Source organism: Phyllobates terribilis, unplaced genomic scaffold, assembly GCF_046119375.1.
Source record: "Phyllobates terribilis strain yellow unplaced genomic scaffold, ASM4611937v1 Scaffold_3__8_contigs__length_932513732, whole genome shotgun sequence".
NCBI lineage: Eukaryota > Metazoa > Chordata > Amphibia > Anura > Dendrobatidae > Phyllobates > Phyllobates terribilis.
Window position 1 is genome coordinate 385,183,237 of NW_027362763.1, and position 25,194 is coordinate 385,208,430.

Consider the following 25,194-nt stretch of genomic DNA (forward strand, 5'->3'; position numbering starts at 1 on the left):
TGTTCGGGACACTTCTTCAGGTGATCCCGGGATACAATGGTTGTGGTTTCCCCTCCGTCTTTACTGATGGTACAGACCTTTGGGTTGTCGTGGCTTGAGGGCAGTACGGTGTACGGGTCCTTCTCCCACTGGTCGTCCAACTTGTGGAGCCGTCTTTTTCTCTTCAAGACCTGCTCTCCGGGTACCAGGGGAACAGCGGGAGCATACTGGTTGTAAGTTTTCTCTTGTCTTTCCCTAGCCTGACAGAGACTTCGCTCCACGCTCTCCTGTACTCTCCGGTACTGCTGCTGCCTCTCTGTGTCCCAATCTGCTTCTGGTGAAGTGTCCTCGGGTGTCAGGACTCCCATTTCCAGGTCAACAGGTAACTTACCAGGTCTCGCCCTCATTAGGTAAGCCGGGGTACAGTTGGTGGAACCTACCGGGATGTGGTTGTATAGGTCCACCAGATCGGGCAGCTTCTCAGGCCACAGACCGCGTTCTTCCAGGGGCAACGTTTTCAGAAGATCCATTACCACCTGGTTCATTTTCTCACAAAGTCCATTAGTTTGCGGATGATAGGGTGTCGTCCTTATCTTCCGGCAGCCATACAGAGTGCAGAATTCTTGGAAGACCTCCGCTTCAAAGGCAGGTCCCTGGTCTGTCAACACTTGGTCCGGGTACCCGTGTGGACGGCAGAAATGCTGCTGGAAGGCTCTAGCTGCTGTTCGAGCTGTTAAGTCCTTGACGGGGACGACAACCAAGAACCGGGAGTAGTGATCCACGATGGTTAGTGCGTAGACGTAGCCACTTCTGCTTGGGGTCAGTTTTACATGATCCAAGGCTACCAGTTCCAACGGCTGCCGGGTGACGATGGACTGCAGGGGAGTCTTCTGGCTGGCACGGTCCTTCCTTCTTAGGTTGCACGGGCCACAGTCTCTGCACCACCTCTCGATGGTTCCCCTCATGCCTACCCAGTGGAACCGCTCGCGCAGCAGGAACTCCAGCTTCTTCCATCCGAAGTGTCCAGCCCCGTCGTGGTATGCCTCCATCACCATGGCTGCGTCTCTTCGTGGCACCACTACTTGCCAGATTAGTTCATGCGTCCGGGAGTTAACCATTCTGCGGCACAACTTCCCCTTGTAAAGGAACAGTCTACTCTTTTCTGCCCACAGTTGCTTGGCTTCCTCCGGAGCGTCTGGGTCAAGGCGAGCCTCTGGCCGAGTCAGCATCTCCTTTACCAGCCGGACGGCAGGGTCGCTGTCTTGCGTTTCCGCCCAGTTGTAGTGAGGCAAGGGGTTAAACGTAGCGGCTTGCTTACTCCCTACCCGGTGGGAACACTGGATAGTCCCATGACGGTGGAACGCAGGGAGTTCGACTTCTTCCAGTTCCTCTGGATCTTCTCCTACGTCCGGTAGATTTGGCATCCTGGACAGGGCGTCCGCGTTGGTATTGGAGCGTCCTGCCCGGTATTTGATTGTGAACTCGTAGTTGGACAGACGAGCCATCCATCTCTGCTCTAGGGCACCGAGTCTTGCTGTGTCCAGGTGTGTCAACGGAATGTTATCCGTGTACACGATGAACCGGGAAGAAGCGAGGTAGTGCTTAAAGCGTTCGGTGACTGCCCACACCACTGCCAGGAACTCTAGCTTAAATGAGCTGTAGTTCTCCGGGTTTCTCTTGGTGGGTCGCAGTTTTCGGCTGGCGTAAGCGATCACTCGTTCTTTCCCCTGCTGGATCTGGGACAGCACAGCTCCTAGCCCGATGTTACTTGCGTCAGTGTAGAGGATAAAGGGCTGGCTGTAATCGGGGTACGCCAGGATTTCATCCCCCGTGAGGGCCATCTTCAGCTGGCGGAAGGACTCTTCTTCTAACTTCTCCCATCTGAAGGGCGGCTTCTGGTTCTTGGCCTTCCGGGACTGGCCTATCAGGAGGTCCTGCATGGGAGCTGCCTTTTTGGTGAAACCGGGGATGAATCTGCGGTAATAGCCTACCAACCCAAGGAACTGCCGCACTTCCTTTATACTGGAGGGACTTGGCCATTCCTTAATTGCGGTGATCTTATCAGGGTCGGGAGCCACTCCGTCAGCGCTCACCACGTGTCCCAGGTACTGCACCTTTGGCTTCAGGAGGTGACACTTAGAGGGTTTCACCTTCAGGCCGTAACTTGCCAGGGCTTCGAACACTTCCGCCAGATGTTTCAGGTGGTCCTCATAAGTCTTGGAATATACGATGACATCGTCCAGGTACAACAGGACCGTCTCGAAGTTTTTGTGTCCCAGACAGCACTCCATTAATCGTTGGAAGGTTCCGGGTGCGTTACAAAGTCCAAACGGCATACAGGTAAACTCGCTAAGTCCCATCGGGGTGGTGAATGCGGTCTTCTCCCGGTCCGCCTCTGCTACAGGAACCTGCCAGTACCCGCTAGTGAGATCCAAGGTAGAGAAGAAGTTAGCAGATCTTAAAGCAGCCAAAGACTCCTCTATCCTTGGTAAAGGGTACGCATCCTTGTGTGTGATACGATTGATTTTCCGGTAATCTACACACATCCTCATAGTGTTGTCTTTCTTTTTGACTAAAACTAGTGGGGCTGCCCAGGGGCTACAGCTATCCCGGATTACCCCAGCCTCCTTCATGTCTCTAAGCATCCCCTTGGCGTGTTGGTAATGTGCAGGGGGTACGGGTCGATACCTCTCTTTTATGGGAGGATGATCTCCCGTGGGGATGCGGTGTTCTACCCCCTTAACTCGCCCGAAGTCTAACGGGTGTTTACTAAACACTCTCTCGTACTCTTGAACCACCCGATAGACTCCCTGTTTCTGATGTGAGGGAGTGGAGTCAGTACCCAAATGTAGTTGCTGACACCAGTCCTCCATTGTTTTCTTAGAGCCGTTACCTTCCTCCGGGTGAGATGGAGGCAAGGGTTCTACAGATTGTATAGCATTTTGGTTAATGGTATATAATTTGGCTAGCGTGGCATACCGGGGCAGGTACACTTCCCTCTTCCCGATATTGATTATGCGAACGGGCACCCTCCCATGGCGTACATTAACCACCCCCCGTGCTGTCAAGATGGTGGGCCTACTGTCTGAGTAAACTGGTTCTACCATTGCCTGGTAATCTCTACCTCTCAGACCAATAGCTGCCCGGCACCAAATCATCATTTCACTTTTTGGGGGCATGGCAATAGGAAAAGGGTCACACATTCTTACGCTACCAATCTCACCGCCGGAGAGTTCCACCTGTTGCCGTCGCATCAGTGCCCGGATCTCTTTCTGGAGCACCCGCTGCTCGCTGGAGCTGGCGTTCTTGGCAACCTGTTGTAAAAGGAAAATCACCTCTGCAAGACAATTTTCAATTACATTAGTTCCTAGCGTTATCTTTGGGTGACTCTCGTGTTTGTCAATGTCTACAATAATCAGTCCCTGTGCTGCTAGTTCGACTCTACCAATTTTAATGGTCGCCTCTTTAAATCCGATCTGTGGCACGGGCTGACCATTGCTGGCGATGATACTCAAGTCGTCGTCAGGGTAGCGGGTTATATCCGAGTCATTCCAGTACTGCTTGAAGAGCACGTACGGGATGGTGGTGACCTGTGACCCGGTGTCCAGTAGGGCACTCATAGGGATGCCATCCAGTACCACAGGCAAGACTGGACGTCCTCCGACATATTTGTCGCGCCAGTTCGATGGGCCTGGTGATCTTTTTCCTGGGGGTTGGCCCTCTACCCCCAGGTTGTGCCAGTTTAAAGGACAGTACCTTGCCATATGTCTGGGTTGATTGCAGCGGCGGCAGATGGGTCGTCCGTCCTCGTTGTACCGGTCACTGGGTCTTCCTCTGGCCGGTGGGGTCCTCCTTGGTCAACGCCACGGGATGTTCTCCGGTCCGGATGCCAGCTGGATCTTCCCTGGAGTGGAAGCCTGTAAAGACTGCACAGTTCGGGTTAACGCAGCAACGCTTTTAGCTAGCTCTTGGACCTGATGGTGTAGGTCTGGAGCCGGGTCATTGTTCAAAGCCTGCGCATCAGCCCCTACAGGCCCTGCCGACAAGGGCGCCGCCTCCTGGTGGTAAGTGATAGCTGGGCGCCTCTGGGTCACAACGCCATCCGGTGCCGGTTCTCGGAGCACCCGGATGGCTCTGTCCTTGAACTGTGCAAATCCCAGATGAGGGTCCTGTAGGGCCATTGCCCGCAACTGGGTTCGGTGGGCATTGCAATATAAACCCTCTATAAATTGTTCAGTCAACAGCCTGTCCTCGTCTCCCACGCCGTCAGGGTCGGTCTGCTTAACGGCTCTCAGGGCCTCTTGTAGGTTCAGGGCATAGTCCCTTATACTCTCATGGGCACCCGTAGAATCTAAGCTTGATCTCGGCTGAGGTGCGGGTATCAAAGGTGTCCCTCAGCCGGGTTAGTATCCCTGCGACAGTCCTCCCCCCAGGTGGCCAGGACTTTACCTCCCTTCGGGCTGCTCCGGTTAATTGGGCCACCAGGATGCTCACTTTTTGCTCTTCTGTGAGGGGGTACACCTGGAAGAGGCTATCCAGCCTTTCTCTAAAGTCCTGCAGGGTATGTGACTCCCCTGAGTACTGGGGTAGCCAGGCTGCCCCCGGGATATAGGGCATGGTGAAAGGCATGACCGCGACAGCGGTGGCGCTGGCGGGGGTTGAAGCGGTGAAGCTCTCCTCCGTATCCGACATCCTTCTCCCCCCTAGTGGACCGTGGCCTACCTTGCGATGATCCTCTTCCGTAGGCCGCGGCTCCGCAGTGGATCGTCAGGGTTGAGGACCTTCCGTCGCGCTCCGGTGACGTCGGCGTCTGCTGGGCTCCTTCCAGGACCTTACGCAACGTCCGGACGTGAGGCGGGGCTTCAGTTCTCGCGGGCTTTTCGGAGTCCACGCCCCTCTTCTTCCCGCGCGGCGTCCTCAAGATGGCGTCCAACGGCGGGAAAACTCCACGGATGGCGGGAAGAAGGCTGAAGATGGCGCCGGATGGCGGGAATCTTCACAGATGGCGGGAAGAAGGCTGAAAATGGCGCCGGATGGCGGGAATCTTCACCGATGGCGGGAAAACTTCACGGATGGTAAGTTTTAAAAGTCTCTTTTTCAGGCACGCAGTACCCGGTGGTTGCGGGCACGAGATCCTGCCGACTACGCCAAAGTTGACGCGCCCCTGGGCCTGCTGTGTCGCGCAGCGTCTCGCGCACGGGGGCTTACCCGGAACCGGATCAGATGAGGGTTGTAGTCTCCGAGTGGCGGGGACCCGGTCCGTGCCCAGGGAGTCAAACTCAGTGTGTGGCAGTCTTGATAGATGTTATTTGAGTGTCGACTACGCCACCCGTTGATTTGCAGCTATGGAGCTGCCGCTGCAGGGCAGACCGCTGAGGCCGGTGTAGAATTGTGCAGCGTGATAGTATAACCCCCAACGGGAGGGGTATGGCCTCAGGGCAGCCGACGTGGAAGATGGGGGTAGCAGGAACCACTCAGAGACGGTGCGGTGTAATTCAGGGTCTTTACTGGTAACAACGATAGACCCTCCCGGAGTACTTGCTAGCGAACGGGGCCTGGTCAGTCCTTGAGCAGATGGGATCTCCCCTGGCCAGGCGGAGTTGTAGGCCTCCCAAACTGACTGTACTCTTCTGGCTACCTTGCTAGAAGCGGATATAAGTAGCCCACGTCCCTGAGTGTGCCGTGTGGTGCTCACCCGTATGGCTGGTGACTCGGGGCCTTCTAATGGCTTCCGCTCCACGATGGCGGTGCTGGTCCCACGCGTGTGACCTTGCCTTCGGGTTTCTGGGCCTGAGGACCTGAAATCCCCTGCCGGTCGGCTTCTGCTGCTGGGTAAGAGTTAGTCCCCACAGCCTCGGACGCCGGGTCCGGTAAGAAAGCTTCTCAGTCAGGGCGAGCTCTGCAGCTGCCAGCCCCTGACTCGTAGTAGTATTGCTCCCACTGAGCTTCTGCTGTTTCTTCCTATGACTGTTTCTTGTCTCTGCTTCTTCTCTACTCACTAACCCTGCCTCAGCCCTAGGTTTTTATAGGGGAAGTTCTTCCCCTCCCAAGACTGGGCAGGAGGTGTGGCATGCACAGGATCCCTGACCAAAGGACCTCCCACCTGCTCTCAGACATAACACTACATTACTGTGGAAACCAGACCCCTGGGGTGCCACAGTGGCATACGTAAGTTGTGTAGTGTGCATCAGGTTGGCATACGTGTGTTGTGTAAAGTGCATCAGGTTGGCATATGTGAGCTGTGTTACGTGCATTAGGTTGGCATATGTGAGTTGTGTAGAGTGCATCAGGTTGGCATACATGAGTAGTATAGAGTGCATTAGATTGGCATACGTTAGTTATGTAGCATGCATCAGGTTGACATACGTGAGCTGTGTAGAGTGCATTAGGTTGGCATACGTGAGTAGTGTAGCGTTCATCAGGTTGGCATACGTGAGTTGTGTAGAGTGCATCATGTTGGCATACGTGAGTTGTGTAGAGTGCATCAGGTTGGCATACATGAGTTGTGTAGAGTGCTTCAGGTTGGCATACGTGAGTTATGTAGCATGCATCAGGTTGACATACGTGAGTTGTGTAGAGTGCATCAGGCTGGCGTACATGAGTTGTGTAGAGTGCATCAGGTTGGCGTACGCGAGTAGTGTAGAGTGCATCAGGTTGGCATACATAAGTTGTGTAAGACAGAAATGAATTTAGCAGTCCATGGATGTGTGGTACAGTTTGAAGCATTCTTTTATACACAGGCCAGGTTTGTCGAGGCATGTGTCGCATTGCTAAGTGGTGTCGTTTCTTATCCCCCTTATGTAACACACTCGGCACCTCTTTTGCGACCTTCCTTTCTTTGTGGTTTAAGGGACCTCATCTGGGAAATGTTGCCCTGATACGATATGGGCATTCAGTTCCAAAAGTAATGGGGCCCGCTCCTTCCTGACTTCCAAATATTAGGGCCTTGATCACTACCTCCTGGAACTGAAGGAATGTAGCGGTGTAGCCGGTGTAGACCCGTGCTTTGACAGCAAGTATCCAGACCAGAACTAACTAACTCATACACTATATTGGCAAATTATTGGGACACATACACATTACACCTACAGGAGCTTTTATGACATCCCATTATAAATCCATAGTCATTAAAGGGGTTGTCCAGTCAAACTACAAATCTAGTAATAAAGTGATTTTATGTGACTGCAGCCTTATGAATCCTCACATAGCGTGCACTATGAGGGTTCTCCAGAGCCTGGAATGGCAGTCATGTGACTGCAAGTATGTGACATGTATACTTCCAGCATGAAAGCATTATAAATGCCATTTGTACAAGGTGCACGGCCAGCTTCTTGTACCACACCTTAATTTTTCGCATGGCACTGCAGGGCTGGAGGACTTGATCACAGTGATCAACTCCCATCATATTTTTATTGTACCCCAGGACACAGTCTGGTTTAAAGACCTGTGTAGAGGAATCTCGTACAGCGGTGGGGGTGCTGCCATCACCATGTATGGTGGTCAAGAAAAGGACATGCCTCATCCTTGTACTTGACCACCATCATGTTGTTGCTACATTGGGCTCTGCTCTCACCCTTTCTGAGCAGCTGTCCAATTAGCGTGATAGGGAGGTCTCTCTGATTTTTGCGTACAGTATCACATGCTGCGGTAGGTCTAGCAGAGAGGGATTTGAAGAGAGGAATGCTAGTATAAAAGTTATCTACATATTGATTCAGCAGTGGGTGCACAAAATTCCACACAATTTTCCCACTCACTCCCAGCACAGGGGGCATTTAGGGGGTTGAATCCAAGAGTCCTTCCCTTCATAAAATCTAAATATGTGTGTGTACCCTGAGGAACTCTTGCACAGCTTGTAGAGTTTAATTCTGTACCTGGCTCTCTTACTGGGCAGGTATTGTCGGAATTTGAGCCTCCCCTTGATATGTATTAGGGACTCATGCATGCAGATGTCTTTTTGAGGAACGTACACCTCAGCAAACTTGCTGAAGTGATCAATGACCAGCCGAACTTTGAAAAGTCGGTCAAAGTTGGGGTCATCTTGGGTGGGGGGGACACCATGCATTACCGTTGTAATGCAGAAATTTGTGGATGGCCTCAAAGCGTTTACTGGTCATAGCCATGGGGAATAGTGGATTGTTGTATAAAACATCTCAACACTGCAATATTACAGAAGTTCTGGCTTCTTCACTAACCCCATGTAAAAGGACAAGGCCCCAAAACATCATCAGTTTTAGGCTATGTGCCCACATAGCGTTTTTGTAGCATTTTTACGGCCGCGAAAACGCTTGTAAAACCTTCTGCCATGGAAAGCAATGTGAATTTGGATGTGCTGTGCACATAATGCGCTAATTAGCGTGCCAAATTCGCATTGCATTGCAAAAAGCAGCATGACCTTTTCTACGGCGATTACGGCGCAAATTCACGGCCATTGAGGAACATTGAAACGCAGCAAACCCGCAGGTGTCTACGAGACCGCTGACGTCAGCGCTCAGGTGATGGTCGCGTGACCATCAGCTGACTAAATGATGTCACCGCAGGTACTGCCAGTACACTGCGAGACGCCGAGGAGAGAGGATCGCCGCCGGGAGGAGACTGGAGAGGTGAGTATACAGGTTTTTTTTATTTTTAACTTTTTAATTCTTTTTTTTTAAGTATAGATGCAGCATTTAAAGCATCTAAGTTGGTCACACAATATAAATCCATGCCAGTTGCATGGATTTATATTGTGTGACCAACTTGTCAAGCACTTTTCCAAGTGATGCTCAAAATCTCTTGGAAAAGTGCTTGAAAAAACGCATGTAAAAACGCTTCTCTATGGCAGCAAAAACGCATGTAAATCTGCATGCGTTTTTTTCTGCCAGAGAGAGGCAAAAATGCACTGCATCAAATCTGCTACATGGGCACATAGCCTAACTGTGTCTATAAAGGTCCCGTTAGAAAATGATAAAGTGGGGTTTTGAGCCAAAAACTGTTGGGCGTACAAATTTGTCTCTGCCACTATGAGATTTACAAAATTCTCAGAGAAAAAGACTTTGAAAAAAGTTGATTTCTGTGAGGCCAGTAGTGGCAAATTTGATTACTGACTGCGCAACAAAATCAGGAATCTGTGGCTCATAATCTTCGAGACGTGAGGTCCATAGGGGGTCACTAACACTGGGCACTGGTTCATTTTCTGTCCTGGGACGTATGTGTGGCAGTTCGGTATCACTTGAGAAGGAGGAGGAAAAATAAAGGAAGGCGGCATTTTCTCCCTTACTATCAGTGTCAGAGGTAAGGAAGGGTTATGCCTCCTCGGCTGAATACTGTGATTGGGATGAGCCTGACATTTTTGTTTCACACGTGTGGGGTTAGTAGGGGTATCAAATTTTATTGTGGTGTGTGTGTGAGTGTGAGTGTTTGGTGTAAACTTTTTTATTTAGAGGAGAAAAAAAAGAAGAAAAGAGTCCAGAAAGAAAAAGATAAAAATAAAATAAAAAGAATATAAAAATTTGGTAAAATAAAATATAAACTTACAAAACGGACGTCAGTAAAAACAAAAAAATAAGCAAGCAGTCAAATACCTTCTAAAATGGAAACAGTTTATTATAAATTGCTGTTCAATAGAGGACAAAAGGAAAATGTTAGAACCCTTTACATTTACAACATGGTATATACTAGAAGATCTCAAAAATAACTTAGGTCCACTTCGTTTAACTTAAAATGGAAAAGAGAATGGCGAGGAGAACAATCAGTGGGCCAGGACTTCTGGCATACATATAAATGCATTAATTATCCATGATGGCTTCAATGAGATATAAGACATACTGTCAACTAATTCATTTTGTTGTTGTTGTTTTTTTTTATGTACTCAATTACTAGTTGAAGAATTCTAGCTTTGATTTTGATCTGTGAATAGAGATATATCTGTTATACCAATTAAATATTTGAATAGAGGTGTTATAGGCCCAGTCTGTGTACGGACACCCTTACCTCTCTATGTACCAGATTTGATGTATGCTGTGTATTTGTGTTATGAAAACTCAAATAAAAATGTTAAAAAAAAAATAAATTACTGAGCGCCTGCAACCATCTGACTCTAACCCTAACTATTTTTAGTAAAAAATACGGTAGTAGACGCCAATTACTACAGTATATTTTTACTGTCCCTAATATAATCCTAGCCACTAATTTTAATTATTTGATTTGATTCTTATTTCACACACACACAAAAAATACAACAACCAGATGCCGATTAGTGATGTGCGTCACTGACCAGCATTCGTCAGCTGTAGGATGCATGCATGAATGTGGTGCAAAAGGAGGGAAAAAATTGACAGGAAAAAAGTCTTGGCCAAAAGCGAGCACAGACGCTGATCAGTGATGTGCATCTGATCAGCGGCTCAGTGGCTGCAAGACGCACAGACGTTGTGCAAAGTAGGGGGAGGGATGGACAGGTAAAAGTCCTGGAAAAAAATGAGCACAGGTGCCAATCAGTGATGTGCGTCACTGATCAGCACTTGGCGGCTGTAGGACTCATGCACAAGAAAAAACTGCCAAAAATCAAGTACTGATCGGCGCTCGGCAGCAGAATGTGGGGGTGGGGAAGGAGGGATTGGGGTGGATTAGGAAAAAGCTGGGGACAGAAACAGGTCAGGAAAGGATCAGGAACTTCTTTCAGGAACAGCAGAAGTGTTGGCACAGGCTTCAAAAAGTCTGTGGCACCATAAGTCCCAACAGATGTGTGACAGAACAGCATAGTGACCGCCCTGCAACGTCTCCAAGCTGGAATGAGGATGTGCAGGGTGGTCATTGTTAGGTCAGACCGCGTCTCTACACACTGATTGGTGCAATCGGCTGCACCAACCAGTGTGCTGACACTGCGGTGTTCTGTCCTGTTACAGCACCAATAAAACCTCTGTGTTTTATGCAATTTCATTGCCTGAAACATTGAAATAGAAGTGATTGGCTGTTCAGAATTGAACAGACAATTACAGTGATCGTAGTTGCAGGGGGGTAGCGAAAGCTCCCCCCCCCGTGGCTATGAGTCCAGGTGCCCTGGTGTATGGTGTAAGATTCAGCAGGCAACTTAATGCGATCACCATGCGCTCGCTCGGTCATGGGGCCACATTTTAGCTAGGTCGAGAAGTCCTTCCCAGCCAAGACATATGGATACGTCCAAGCTGGTAATTAGACCATATAGAGTCAGAGAATATCACATTTTTCAAGTGTTTTATAACAAAGAAACAACATTTCCTAATTTCTGAATAATATATTCCTTTAGAAAAAGTCAAATTTGAAATTTACAGTAAATAGCAATAGGTGGGAATTAAAACTTAACCTTTATTAGGTCAAATAAAATACAAACAAAACAAACACCAAAACAACACAAAATAATCAACATTGAACATACACAGGTACACCAGTTTCAAAATGAGTGCTCTAGTATATAAAAAATATACCACCTATCATGCCACACTTTAAAACTACATAGCGTTGGAAATTGTCATTTCCGGATGCCTATTCATGGTGGAACGCATGCATGACATCACCTCCGGTCGCGAGGTGGCAGTGGAATGCACCTGTGAAACGCAAGTGACATTAAGAGACAGGAATGCTGTGATTCGAGAGACACAGTTCTGTGGAACGCAAACCAGAAGTGAAGTCACCACCAGGCACAGGGGTAGCTGTGCAGCGCACCAGTGGAACGCAAGTAACATTAAGAGACAGGACTGCAGCGCTTCGAGAGACACAGTCTCTAAATATCCAATTATAAGGATGGCACCCAATGTGGCAATGTTTAGTGTAATGTTTAGGTCAATTTTAGGATGCCGGATATTTACCCTAAAAAGAGGGGACAAATTAGGTCATATAATTCACGGCGTGGCCAATGAGAGGGAAAGGGAAGGGCTATAGTGTTTGCCCAATAAGCCATGTATTTAAACTGAATATCATTGGCATAATTTGGATCGAAATTATCAACTGAATACTGAATACACAGGGGAAATTGTACTTTTGATAAGAGGCATAGTCATTTATAAGATTGACCACAGAAAAATAATCAAATATAATCAAATACACATCTTTCCAAAAGCGATAGATTTTACATTTGCATCTGTAAATTGCAAAATGGGTTATCCATACAAGGAGACATTTAATTAAACATTGCTCATTTGTTGGTACATAATAAATAACTGAGCAGGTCAGTTGCTAGAAGATTGTGATGCGCTCTGAGTTGTCCACTAGAGCAGACAATGAGTAATGTGAAAACAGTTTGTTGACACCCAGTAAGTTCTTAGATAAGCTATGTGTATCTAGTTATATGTACTCACAGCTCATCTTAACTCATCCCTTACAAACATTGTGTCATATGAAGCCACATGCTCAAAGGTCTATAAGTCATTATAAGTCAACTGTGGAAAAACTCAACTTGATCCCTCTGTGCAAATAGGATGCGGATGCTCTCTGGGCAGCCCAAAATATGAGTACATGACTGTGACCACATGATACATCAGCCTGATAGACATGTAAGTGTTAACTTATTCTCAAATCGGATGTTGTACCATTAAGGCTTTAATTTTACCAAAATGGACTAAAAAGTCCCACATACAGTACTTATGTGAACAAATACGGACATAATGTAGCATTGACATGTTAATAGCCATTCAACATATAATGGTGCTATTACATTGAATGTAGTCCCTCATTGGGTTACTCTGTTTAAAATGTATTTATTTTTAATTTTTTAATTTAATAAACTTGGTATTTTAAGAGACTTCATACGCCTATTTTGGTTCTTTGGTGGTATTCAAGGTTTATTGTGAGCCTAAGTCATTGCCCCAACTGCTCCATATTCTATTAGGCAACATATTGAATGAGGATGAGTAAGTAACTTTTGTGAGAGTTTCAAGTGAGAGGGTGAGTATCCTATGTCCTCTTTTCCTTGCATTCAATTATATTAGCAAAAAAGAAGCAAGACAAAAATATATCTCATACCCTACCATAATTATATATAAATGTAAAGCAAAATTGCATAATAAATATAGGGTACTTAGTGAACTATTTTTGATCAAAAAAAGTATACAAGCCGTCCCACCAGCGGCAAGGTGACCCTAAATTGGGACGGTACCTATACTGCCTATATTAAAAACCTTACTGTATATCAAAGTTGAAGTAATGCATATAAAAGGGTAGACAAATAGGACCGGGTCCCAACTCCAGACCACCTAGACCTCAGTTCACATTGTCTGGTTTTTTGACTTGTTTGCATTCTGTGCAATTTAAGGGTGTGGCATGCCCTTTGTTGAGCTGATTGGTATATATGTAGCTTACCACGGGCCTAGGTGGTCTGGAGTTGGGACCCGGTCCTATTTGTCTACCCTTTTATATGCATTACTTCAACTTTGATATACAGTAAGGTTTTTAATATAGGCAGTATAGGTACCGTCCCAATTTAGGGTCACCTTGCCGCTGGTGGGACGGCTTGTATACTTTTTTTGATCAAAAATAGTTCACTAAGTACCCTATATTTATTATGCAATTTTGCTTTACATTTATATATAATTATGGTAGGGTATGAGATATATTTTTGTCTTGCTTCTTTTTTGCTAGTGTGAACATGCCTCTGTTTCTTGTATGTCTGCCATCTTAGACCTCAGTTCACATTGTCTGTTTTTTTGACTTGTTTGCATTCTGTGCAATTTAAGGGTGTGGCATGCCCTTTGTTGAGCTGATTGGTATATATGTAGCTTACCACGGGCCTAGGTGGTCTGGAGTTGGGACCCGGTCCTATTTGTCTACCCTTTTATATGCATTACTTCAACTTTGATATACAGTAAGGTTTTTAATATAGGCAGTATAGGTACCGTCCCAATTTAGGGTCACCTTGCCGCTGGTGGGACGGCTTGTATACTTTTTTTGATCAAAAATAGTTCACTAAGTACCCTATATTTATTATGCAATTTTGCTTTACATTTATATATAATTATGGTAGGGTATGAGATATATTTTTGTCTTGCTTCTTTTTTGCTAGTGTGAACATGCCTCTGTTTCTTGTATGTCTGCCATCTTAGACCTCAGTTCACATTGTCTGGTTTTTTGACTTGTTTGCATTCTGTGCAATTTAAGGGTGTGGCATGCCCTTTGTTGAGCTGATTGGTATATATGTAGCTTACCACGGGCCTAGGTGGTCTGGAGTTGGGACCCGGTCCTATTTGTCTACCCTTTTATATGCATTACTTCAACTTTGATATACAGTAAGGTTTTTAATATAGGCAGTATAGGTACCGTCCCAATTTAGGGTCACCTTGCCGCTGGTGGGACGGCTTGTATACTTTTTTTGATCAAAAATAGTTCACTAAGTACCCTATATTTATTATGCAATTTTGCTTTACATTTATATATAATTATGGTAGGGTATGAGATATATTTTTGTCTTGCTTCTTTTTTGCTAGTGTGAACATGCCTCTGTTTCTTGTATGTCTGCCATCTTAGACCTCAGTTCACATTGTCTGGTTTTTTGACTTGTTTGCATTCTGTGCAATTTAAGGGTGTGGCATGCCCTTTGTTGAGCTGACTGGTATATATGTAGCTTACCACGGGCCTAGGTGGTCTGGAGTTGGGACCCGGTCCTATTTGTCTACCCTTTTATATGCATTACTTCAACTTTGATATGCAGTAAGGTTTTTAATATAGGCAGTATAGGTACCGTCCCAATTTAGGGTCACCTTGCCGCTGGTGGGACGGCTTGTATACTTTTTTTGATCAAAAATAGTTCACTAAGTACCCTATATTTATTATGCAATTTTGCTTTACATTTATATATAATTATGGTAGGGTATGAGATATATTTTTGTCTTGCTTCTTTTTTGCTAGTGTGAACATGCCTCTGTTTCTTGTATGTCTGCCATCTTAGACCTCAGTTCACATTGTCTGGTTTTTTGACTTGTTTGCATTCTGTGCAATTTAAGGGTGTGGCATGCCCTTTGTTGAGCTGATTGGTATATATGTAGCTTACCACGGGCCTAGGTGGTCTGGAGTTGGGACCCGGTCCTATTTGTCTACCCTTTTATATGCATTACTTCAACTTTGATATACAGTAAGGTTTTTAATATAGGCAGTATAGGTACCGTCCCAATTTAGGGTCACCTTGCCGCTGGTGGGACGGCTTGTATACTTTTTTTGATCAAAAATAGTTCACTAAGTACCCTATATTTATTATGCAATTTTGCTTTACATTTATATATAATTATGGTAGGGTATGAGATATATTTTTGTCTTGCTTCTTTTTTGCTAGTGTGAACATGCCTCTGTTTCTTGTATGTCTGCCATCTTAGACCTCAGTTCACATTGTCTGGTTTATTCAATTATATTAACCTAGGGCAAAGGTACAAATAATATGTAATGATCTCACACCTCACCCAGCATTCCTGCCTTTCAACCATAAAAGATCCGTGCTTTGACAGCAAGTATCCAGACCAGAACTAACTAACTCATACACTATATTGGCAAATTATTGGGACACATACACATTACACCTACAGGAGCTTTTATGACATCCCATTATAAATCCATAGTCATTAAAGGGGTTGTCCAGTCAAACTACAAATCTAGTAATAAAGTGATTTTATGTGACTGCAGCCTTATGAATCCTCACATAGCGTGCACTATGAGGGTTCTCCAGAGCCTGGAATGGCAGTCATGTGACTGCAAGTATGTGACATGTATACTTCCAGCTACATTCTGACTAGACTATTTCCGGCCTCACTCAACACACTTGCATTGAATGAGGCTGCACCGCCCATCTAGTCGGAATGTGGCAGGGATCATGCATATCTTGCACATGACCGCCGTGTCCAGAGAATCCTCACAATGCATAGCAATCACTCAAGTTTTTCAAAACCAAACTTGCCCAACCAGGTCTTCATGGACTTGGAGTACAGTCTAAGGGGAACAGAAAAGAGCCTTTCCCAATCTGTTTCCACAAAATTGGAAATATACAACAGTCCAAAATGTCTAGGTATGCTGAGGCATTAAAATTTCCCTTTATGCAACTAAAGGGCCTAAGCCAACCCCTGAAAAACAATGCCATAGAACTATCCCTCCTCCACCAAACTCTATAGCTGGCACACTGCAGTCAGGCAGTAACATTCTCCTGGCATTTGCCACACCAGAGTCATCCATCAAACTGCCACATAGAAAAGCATGATTTGTCAATCCATGGAGCCCATTTTCTCGAAGACAGCCATGGTGATCCTACGCTGTTACTATATATAATCTGTCACTTTGTTAATGAGTTCTTGTGGTTCCCGCCTTCCATAAACCCTGAATCAACAAAAATGTTAGTGCAAGCCCTCATCATCTCCCACCTAATATACAGCGATTGCCTCCTCTGCGGCCTCCCAACACTCTCGCACCTTTCCAATACATGCTTAACTCCACTGCCTGATTAATCCACATCTCCTCTCACTACTCCTTTGTATCCGCCCTCTGCCAATCCCTTCACTGACTCAGAACTCCCCAGCTAATCCAGTTTCAATTGCTAACAATGATTTACCAGGTCATCCATTCTGTCTCCTCCACACTAATCTCCTGATACCTCCCTACACATAATCTCCGGTCCTCACTGACCTCTTTCTCTCCTCCACTCTCGTACATTCCTCACCCAATCACTTCCAATATCCCCCATCTCCTGGAATTCAGTGCCTTAGCACATCTGATTGTCCCCTTCTATAAAAAACTTCAGATGCAACCTGAAAACTTACAGGTGCATCTCACTAAATTAGAATATCATCAAAAAGTTATTTTATATCAGTTCTTCAATACAAAAAGTGAAACTCATATACTATATAGAGTCATTACAAACAGAGTGATGTATTTCAAGTGTTTATTTCTGTTAATGTTGAGGATTATGGCTTACAGCCAATAAAAACACAAAAGTCATTATCTCAGTAAATTAAAATGATTAGCAAAAAACACCTGCAAAGGCTTCCTAAGCATTTAAAAAGGTCCCTTAGTCTGTTTCAGTAGGCTCCACAATCATGGGGAAGACTGCTGACTTGACAGATGTCCAGAAGGCAGTCATTGACACACTCCACAAGGTCCCAGAGTACCAATTTTCTTTTGGAAATCAAGGTCCCAGAGTCTGGAGGAAGAGTGGAGAGGCACACAATCCAAGCTGCTTGAGGTCTAGTGTGAGGTTTCCAAAATCAGTGATGGTTTGGGGAGCCATATCATCTGCTGGTGTAGGTCCACTCTGTTTTATCAAGATCAAGGTCAGCACAGATGTCTACCAGGAAATTTTAGAGAACTTCACGCCGACAAGCTTTTTGGAGATGGAAATTTCATACTCCAGCAGGACTTGGCACCTGTCCACACTGCCAAAAGTACCAATACCTGGTTTAAAAACCACTTTTCACTGTGCTTGATTGGTCAGCAAACTTGCATGCACCTAACCCCATAGAAAATCTATGGGGTATTGTCAAGAGGAAGATGAGAAACACCAGACCCAACAATGCTGAAGGCTGCTATCAAAGCAATCTGGACTTCCGTAACACCTCAGCAGTGCCACAGGCTGATCACCTCCAAGCCACGCCACATTGATGCAGTAATTGATGCTAAAGGATCCCCCGACCAAGTATTGAGTGCATTTACTTAACAAACATTTCAGTAGGGCATCATTTCGGATTTTAACCCCTTTACAACCCAAGGTGGTTTGCACGTTAATGACCAGGCCAATTTTTACAATTCTGACCACTGTCACTTTATGAGGTAATTACTCTGGAACGCTTCAACGGATCCCCCTGAATCTGAGACTGCTTTTTCTTGACATAATGTACTTCATGATTGTGGTAAAATTTCTTCGATATCACTGGCGTTTATTTGTGAAAAGAACGGAAATTTGGCGAAAATTGTTAAAATTTCGCAATTTTCAAAATTTGAATTTTTATGCTCTTAAATCAGAGAGATACAGTACAGACCAAAAGTTTGGACACACCTTCTCATTTAAAGATTTTTCTGTATTTTCATGACTATGAAAATTGTACATTCACACTGAAGGCATCAAAACTATGAATTAACACACAAAAAAGTGTGAAACCACTGAAAATATGTCTTATATTCTAGGTTCTTCAAAGTAGCCACCTTTTGCTTTGATGACTGCTTTGCACACTCTTGGCATTCTCTTGATGAGCTTCAAGTGGTAGTCACCGGAAATGGTTTTCACTTCACAGGTGTGCCCTGTCAGGTTTAATAAGTGGGATTTCTTGCCTTATAAATGGGGTTGGGACCATCAGTTGTGTTGTGCAGAAGTCAGGTGGATACACAGCTGATAGTCCTACTGAATAGACTGTTAGAATTTGTATTATGGCAAGAAAAAAGCAGCTAAGTAAAGAAAAACGAGTGGCCATCCTTGCTTTAAGTCCGAAAAAATTGGGCAAACTTTGAATGTGTCTTAAAGTGCAGTTGCAAAAACCATCAAAAGCTACAAAGAAACTGGCTCACATGAGGACCGCCCCAGGAAAGGATGACCAAGAGTCACCTCTGCTTCTGAGGATAAGTTTATCCGAGTCACCAGCCTCAGAAATCACAGGTTAACAGCAGCTCAGATTAGAGACCAGGTCAATGCCACACAGAGTTCTAGCAGCAGAATCATCTCTTCAACAACTGTTAAGAGGAGACTTTGTGCAGCAGGCCTTCATGGTAAAATAGCTGCTAAGAAACCACTGCTAAGGACAGGCAACAAGCAGAATAGACTTGTTTGGGCTAAAGAACACAAGGAATGGACATTAGACCAGTGGAAATCTGTGCTTTGGTCTGATGAGTCCAAATTTGAGATCTTTGGTTCCAACCACCGTGTCTCTGTGCGACGCAGAAAAGGTGAACGGATGGACTCTACAGGCCTGGTTCCCACCGTGAAGCATGGAGGAGGAGGTGTGATGGTGTGGGGGTGCTTTGCTGGTGACACTGTTGGGGATTTATTCAAAATTGAAGGCATACTGAACCAGCATGGCTACCACAGCGTCTTGCAGCGGCACGCTATTCCATCCGGTTTGCGTTTAGTTGGACCATCATTTATTTTTCAACAGGACAATGACCCCAAACACACCCTCAGACTGTGTAAGGGCTATTTGACCAAGGAGGAGAGTGATGGGGTGCTACGCCAGATGACCTGGACTCCACAGTCACCAGACCTGAACCCAATCGAGATGGTTTGGGGTGAGCTGGACAGCAGAGTAAAGGCAAAAGGGCCAACAAGTGCTAAGCATCTCTGGGAACTCCTTCAAGATTGTTGGAAGACCATTTCCGGTGACTACCTCTTGAAGCTCATCAAGAGAATGCCAAGAGTGTGCAAAGCAGTCATCAAAGCAAAAGGTGGCTACTTTGAAGAACCTAGAATATAAGACATATTTTCAGTTGTTTCACACTTTTTTATTAAGTATATAATTCCACATGTGTTAATTCATAGTTTTGATGCCTTCAGTGTGAATGTACAATTTTTATAGTCATGAACATACAGAAAAATCTTTAAATGAGGTGTGTCCAAACTTTTGGTCTGTACTGTATGTCACACAAAATAGTTAATAAATAACATTTCCCACATGTCTACTTTACATTAGCACAATTTTGGAACCAACATTTATTTTTCTTAGGGAGCTATAAGGGTTAAAAGTTGATCAGCGATTTCTCATTTTTCCAACAAAATTTACAAAACCATTTTTTTTAGGGACCACATCACATTTGAAATCACTTTGAGGGGTCTTTTTGACAGAAAATACCCAAAAGTGACACCATTATAAAAACTGCACCCCTCAAGGTGTTCAAAACCACTTTCATAAATTTTATTAACCCTTCAGAATTTTTGGAATGTGGAAGAAAAAAATTAACATTTAACTTTTTTCACAAAAATGTTACTTTAGACCCAATTTTTTTTATTTTCACAGGGGTAACAGGAAAAAATGGACCCCAAAATTTGTTGTGCAACTTCCCCTGAGAACGCAGATACCGCATATATGGGGAAAAAACACTGTTTGGATGCACGGCAGGGTTCGGAAGGGAAGGTACGCCATTTGACTTTTTGAATGTAAAATTCGCTTGAATAATTAGCGGACGCCATGTTGCGTTTTGGGAGCCCCTGATGTGCCTAAACAGTGGAAACCCCCAACAAGTGACACCATTTTGGAAACTAGACCCCTCAAGGAACTTATCTAGATGTGTGTTGAGCACCTTGAACCCCCAGGTGCTTCACAGAAGTTTATAACATTGAGCCGTAAAAATAAAATGTTCACATTTTTCCCACAAAAATGTTTTTCAGCCCCCAATTTTGCATTTTCATAAGGGTAATAGGAGAAATTGCACCATGCAGTTTGTTGTGCAATTTCTCCAGAGTAAGCAGATACCCCATATGTGGGGGAAAACCACTGTTGGGGCGCACGGGAGGGTTCGGAAGGGAAGGAGAGCCATTTCATTTTTTGAATGTAAAATTTACTTGAATAATTAGCGGATGTGCCCCTGATGTGCCTAAACAGTGGAAACCCCCCACAAGTGACACCATTTTGGAAACTAGACCCCTCAGGGAACTTATCTAGATGTGTGGTGAGCACCCTGAACCCCTAAGTTCTTTACAGAAGTTGATAACATGGAGCTGTGAAAATAAAAAAATCAAACTTTTTCCACAAAAATGATGTTTTAGCCCCAATTTTTTTATTTTCACAGGGGTAAGAGGAGAAAATGGACCCCAAAAACATTTGTGCAATTTCTCCTGAGTACGCCATACCCCAAAATACAGTGTTTGGGCGCACGGCAGAGTTCAGAAGGGAAGGAGCACTGTGTGACTTTTTGAACGCAAAATTGGCTGGAATCGAGAGCGGACGCCATGTCACGTTTGGAAAGCCCCTTATGTGCCTAAATAGTGGAAGCCCCCCACAAGTGACCCCATTTTGGAAACTACACCCCTCATGGATTTTATAAAGGGGTATAGTGAACATTTTGAACCCAGAGGTACGACACAGAATTTGATAACATTAGGTCATCATATTGAATAAGTTGTCATAAGTCTTGAGCGCAAGTGCTTGCTACTTGAGTTCGCATCGGGTACTCGGGTATGCACCATGTATCGCGGGTGCTCGAGTGACATGCTCGAGTCCCCGCCCACATGTTTCACGGTTATTAGACACCGAAAAAAAAACATGCTCGTGCATGGCAGGCAATCCCAGCGAGGTTTTTTTGGCCACGAAGCACATGGGGCGGAGACTCGAGCATGTCACTTGAGCACCCGCGATACTCAGTGCATACCCGAGCACCCGATGCAAACTCAAGTAGTGAGCACTTGCGCTCAACACTAGTCGCCATATCGTCATCTTTTTTTTTACTGTTGAAAAAAATCCCAACCCTAACCCCAACCCTAGCCCACCCCTAACCCAACCCCAACCGTAGCCCAACCCTAACCCTACCTGATCCCAAACCCTAACCCCAATCTTAGCACAACCCTAACCCCAACCCTAGCCCAACCCTAAACCTAGCCCAACCCTAACCCTAGCACAACCCTAACCCTAGAGTTTATTTTTTATGCCGTTCCTCGTGCGGTATAAGTGATTAGACGACTTTATTCTTCGGGTCGGTGCGATTACAGCGATACCAGAATCATATCGGGTTTTTATGATTGACAGCTGTCACACACTAAAAGACGCATTTTTTTGTAAAATCTAGTTTTTGCATTGCCATATTTTGAGAGCTATAATTTTTCCAGATTTTGGCCGACAGAGTCATGTGACGGCTTGTTTTTTTGCGCAATGAGTTTACGTTTTTATTGGTGCCATTTTTTGATCGCTTTCTATTCCGATTTTTGGGAGACAGAATAAACAAAAAACAACAATTCAGGAATTGTTTCTTTTATGCTGTTCCGCGTGTGGTAAAATTGATAAGGTAGCTTTATTCTTCGGGTTAGTATGTTTACAGCGTTACCACATTTATATAGTTTTTCTATGTTTTGGCGCTTTTACACAATAAAAGGTATTTTATAGAAAAATTTTTTTTTTTGCATCGCTTTATTCTGAGAGCTATAACTTTTTTATTTTTCGGCTAATGGAGCTGTATGGCAGCTTGTTTTTTTGCGCGACAAGATGACGTTTTCAGCGGTACGATTTTTATTTATATTCGTCTTTTTGATCGCGTGCTATTCCATTTTTTGATGGGCAGTATGATCATAAAGCAATGTTTTTGCTTCGTTTTTTATTTTTTTTACCATGTTCACTAAAGGGGTTAACTAGTGGCACATTTTTATAGCTCAGGTCGTTCCAGATGTGGCGATACCAAATATGTGTACTTTTATTGTTTTGTTTTTTTTCCTTCATAATAATATTTATTGATGGGTACATTATATTTTTATTTTGGTTGATTTATTTTTTATATTTTTACACTTTTTTTTTTTTTAACACTTTTTTTACTTTTATTCTTTGTCCCACTATGAGAGTTTCACTTTTTTTTATTCTGATCACCTGTACAGCATAGGGATGGAGCACCATCCCTGTGCTATACATGCTGTCAGCGCTGCAGATGCAGAATATGCTTTGGTCATGCACTGCGCATGACCAAAGAATCTTCCTGCTGTCTGGTGACCCGGATGTTGTCATGATGACATCAGGTCGTCATGGCAACATCCGGGAAGCCGCGGCAGACAGCGATGGACGCCGGCAGGAGCGGTGAGTATCCCAATCACCTCCCCTTGCCACCGCAATGCCGCGATCGACTTCGACCGCAGCATTGCGGAGGTTAATGCGCCGGGAGTGGTGCGGGACCGCTCCCAGCACATAGCACCGGGTGTCAGCTGTGACAATCAGCTGACACCCGGCGGCGATCGTGCCCGCACAACCTGTGTGCGGGCGCGATCGCCTTGACGTACTAATACGTATCTGGCTCTTAAGTCCCAGGGCGCAGATATGTATTAGTACGTCTTGGGCTTTAAAGGGGTTAAAAACATTTTTCAAGCTGTTATAAATTATTCTAATTTACTGAGATGACGTTTGTGTTTTTATTGGCTGTAAGCCATAATCATCATTAACAGAAATAAACACTTGAAATAGATCACTCTGTAATGACTCTACATAATATGAGTTTCACTTTTTGTATTGAAGAACTGAAATAAATTAACTTTTTGATGATATTCTAATTTAGTGAGATGCACCTGGATCTCATCTCTTCAGGAAAGCCTACAGCCTGCAATGACCACGCAGCCACCTCTGAAGGTACTCCAACCCTCCGATCTACTGTCTTCTCCCCATTACCCTGTAGGTTGTAAGCCCGAGAGGATCCTCTCCTCCTCCTTTCCACCAGTCTGTCACTTTTAGTTGGTTTACTGTACTTGTATACTATAAAAGTATACAGTGAAGGAAATAAGTATTTGATACCTTGCTGCTTTTGTAAGTTTGCCCACTGACAAAGACATGAACAGTCTATAATTTTAAGCTCCATGACCTTACTGTGCTTCTTTTGAGCCACTCCTTTGTTGCCTTGACTGTATGTTTTGGGTCAATGTCTTGCTGGAAGACCCAGCCACGACCCATCTTCAATGCTCTTACTAAGGGAAGGAGATTGTTGGCCAAAATCTCGCTATACATGTCCCCATCCATTTTCCTTCAGTACGGTGCAGTTGTCATGTCTCCTTTGCAGAACAGCACCCCCAAAGTATAATGTTTCCCCCACCATGCTTCGGACGATGTTCTTAAGGTTGTACTCATCCTTCTTCTTCCTCCAAACACGGCGAGTTGAGTTAATGTCAAAGAGCTCAATTTTTCTCTCATTTGACCACAGCACCTTCTCCAAATAACTCACAGAATTATCCAGGTGTTCACTGGCAAACTTCAGATGGCCTGTACATGTGCCTTCTTGAGCAGGGGGACCTTGCGGGCACTGCAGGATTTTAAACCTTTATGGCGTAATGTGTTACAAATGGTTTTCTTGGCGACTGTGGTCCCAGCTGCCTTGAGATCATTAACAAGTTCCCCCCCGTGTAGTTTTAGGCTGATCTCTCACCTATCTCATGATCAAGGATACCCCACGAGGTGAGATTTTTGCATGGTGCCCCAGATTAATGTCGATTGACAGTCCTTTTGTATTTCTTCCATTTTCTTATTATTGGACCAACAGTTGTCTCTTTCTCACCCAGCGTCTTACTTATGCTTTTGTAGCCCATTCCAGTTTTGTGCAGGTCTATGATCTTGTCCCTGATATGCTTAGAAAGCTCTTTGGTCCTGCCCATGTTGTAGAGGTTAGAGTCTGACTGATTAATTAAGTCTGTGGACAGGAGTCTTTTATACAGGTGACTATGTAAGACAGCTGTCTTTACTGCAGGTAACGAGTTGATTAGGAGCGTCTAACTGGTCTGTAGGAGCCAGAACTCATAATGGTTTGTAGGGGATCAAATGCTTATTTCTCACTGCATAATGCAAATAAATGTATCTAATTTATACAATGTGGTTTTCTTGATTTTTTGGGATATATTCTATTTTTCAATGTTGAAATTAACCTACCCTTAACGTTATAGACTGTTCATGTCTTAGTCAGTGGGCAAACTTACAAAAACAGCAAGGGATCAAATACTTATTTCCTTCACTGTATGTACGTAACCCTTATGGCAGCATGGAATTAAAGGAGCTGTAAAAATAAATAATAGTGGTAGTTGAACATTTAGAAGGGAAGAAATTGCTCGATTTGACTCTTTACATTGGAGAAGTCCTATAATGAGACCACGCTCATGGTCATTGAGCTCGTTAGAAAGAGACATTCTTGCGCAATGTTAGGCAGAACATATGGCTACGGGCCTGATTATACACCTGTAGGACTGAATAACAAACCTGAATTTAATCAATAAGAGGAGTGCCCCGATACTTCTGTCCATATAATCTATGGGGCCGATAAAGAGAAGTGACATTTCTGGAGTAAATTATGTCACAATTCTGCCCACTTTGGTGCAGTTGGCCGAAACGCTTTGTTTTGTGCAAATATTTTGTGACACTTAGAGGGGTTTTACGGCAAATACACCATCATGAACTGGGTGATATATGGCTAAGAGACAGCTCAGGGCAGGAGACCCGCGGCCGGGCAGAGGTACAAGCATGGACCTCAATTGTAGACATCTGAATCCGATGCAAGGAAAACGGTATCATCTGATCAACAAGCTCGTATCCAACACTGACAAGGGGGGCTGGCAGACGAAATGTATGCTGCCATCTCTCACTCCTCAGG

General features: G+C 44.8%; 1 protein-coding gene across 1 annotated transcript in view; it reads right to left on the reverse strand.

The window, feature by feature from the left end:
• LGSN (lengsin, lens protein with glutamine synthetase domain) overlaps positions 1-25,194 on the reverse strand; it is a 137,239-nt gene that overhangs the window by 110,710 nt on the left and 1,335 nt on the right. The window lies entirely within an intron of this gene.